The sequence below is a fragment of the Mercurialis annua genome, linkage group LG3, assembly GCF_937616625.2.
Source record: "Mercurialis annua linkage group LG3, ddMerAnnu1.2, whole genome shotgun sequence".
NCBI lineage: Eukaryota > Viridiplantae > Streptophyta > Magnoliopsida > Malpighiales > Euphorbiaceae > Mercurialis > Mercurialis annua.
The window spans coordinates 63364686-63365097 of NC_065572.1; the positions used below are offsets into that span (position 1 = coordinate 63364686).

Below are 412 nucleotides of genomic sequence, written 5' to 3' on the forward strand. Positions count from 1 at the left end.
TATCAGAGCCTGGTTTCGATCCAGGGACCTGAGGGTTATGGGCCCTCCACGCTTCCGCTGCGCCACTCTGATATTTGGTTTTACTCTCAACAAATTAATTATTTATACTTTAAAACAATTATTTCACATTGGAAAATAGATGTCAAACTTATGATCAAAATGTGATTATTTTTATTTAATTAATTACCATTTACCTGCATATAATTTCCCGAAAACCCGACAATAGATCAAATTAGTATGAGATTAAGTACATACTAACAAAAATGGCAAGCTTTGTTTTGACTTCTTTTAATCATCAATTAAATAATTAATATATTATTTTTAAGTAAGATATGTTCAATCATCATTTTAATTTTTTAATTGCTACACGATATTCATTTAAAAAATTATATCATTTTGTAAAAATAAAATT

General features: G+C 27.2%; 1 non-coding gene across 1 annotated transcript; it reads right to left on the reverse strand.

Annotated features, from left to right (window-relative positions):
- TRNAM-CAU (transfer RNA methionine (anticodon CAU)) lies at positions 1-72 on the reverse strand. Its single transcript has one exon. It is a non-coding gene; the product is annotated as a tRNA-Met (tRNA).
- Between the last annotated feature and the right edge of the window lie 340 nt (positions 73-412).